Source organism: Octopus bimaculoides, chromosome 10, assembly GCF_001194135.2.
Source record: "Octopus bimaculoides isolate UCB-OBI-ISO-001 chromosome 10, ASM119413v2, whole genome shotgun sequence".
Lineage (NCBI taxonomy): Eukaryota > Metazoa > Mollusca > Cephalopoda > Octopoda > Octopodidae > Octopus > Octopus bimaculoides.
In genome coordinates this window covers 71,464,295-71,465,531 of record NC_068990.1, presented here as the reverse complement: position 1 = coordinate 71,465,531, position 1,237 = coordinate 71,464,295, and the positions used below count along the sequence as shown (strand labels likewise).

Sequence of the window (1,237 nt, the reverse complement as noted above, 5' to 3'; positions counted from 1 at the left end):
TGTATGTATGTATGTATGTATGTATGTATGTATGTATGTATGTATGTATGTATGTATGTATGTATTTACGTATGTGTGTGTGTGTGCGTGTGTGTGTGTGCGTATGTTTGTATGTAAGTATAGAAAGAAAAGAACACAGAAAAAGAAAACAGGTTATGTAGATCATTCTTACCCAATATATCGTACCCGTTGGTTCTTAGTTCATAATATTCCACCGACGCTGTTTGGCTATAAAAATTTCTAAAGAACTCGAAAAGCAACACCGAACTATTTGGCATTTTCACTTCTACTACAACATTCTTCTCTTCCTTTTAATCTTTTTACTCTCTCACACACCACCACTTTATCTTTAGGGTGGTGTAGTACGAGATTTCGAAAATTCCCACGCAATCAGTGACGACAGAAGCAGCAGTAGCGGTATATGTAAACATTATCAGTTCCAACAACAACAACAACAGTAATAATAAGCATCCTTTCTACTATAGGCACGAGGCCTGAAATTTTGGCGGAGAGGGGACCGGTCGATTATATCGACCCTACAGTGTTTCACTGGTACTTAATTTATCGACCTCGAAAGGGCGAAAGACAAAGTCGAATTCGGTGAACTTTGAACTCAGAACGTAAAGCCGGAAGATAAGCTTCTGAGCATCTTGTGCTAACGATTCTACCAGCTCAATAATAATAATAATAGTAATAATAATAATAATAATAATAATAATAATAATAATAATAACAACAACAACAACAATAATAATAATAATAATAATAATAAAGCACACACACACACACACACATGTATATGTATATGTAACATTTACATAAATGCATGCATATGTCACATGTTTAATTGTATGCATATATACCTATATTCATAACCATATATACGTACGTACTTACACATGCATTCCTTCCTTCATACATATATACATACATGCATACATACATACATGCATGCATACATACATACATACATCCAAAATAAGACAAAGGTACACAAAATAAAATTTAGACCTGTGATAAGGCGTTTACAGAATGAATAGATTAAAATTTCGATAAAACTAATCAGAAAAGTAGATGTTATATAAATAAATATATATATCAGTTAAAACAAGATAAAATTAATGATAATTGTAACAGTAACCACTTCAGAAGAATTCAACGTCTCCTGCACATACACACACACACTCTCTCTCTCTCTCTCTCTCTCTCTCTCTCTCTCTCTCTCTCTCTCTCTCTC

General features: G+C 33.3%; 1 protein-coding gene across 1 annotated transcript in view; it reads right to left on the bottom strand.

Annotated features, from left to right (window-relative positions):
• Positions 1 to 364, bottom strand: part of LOC106871863 (dual specificity tyrosine-phosphorylation-regulated kinase 4-like) — a 63,394-nt gene extending 63,030 nt beyond the window's left edge. The window contains exon 1 of the mRNA XM_052970972.1: positions 173 to 364. The gene's annotated coding sequence lies outside the window, so the exon portion shown is untranslated. The remainder of the gene's footprint in view (positions 1 to 172) is intronic.
• Between the last annotated feature and the right edge of the window lie 873 nt (positions 365 to 1,237).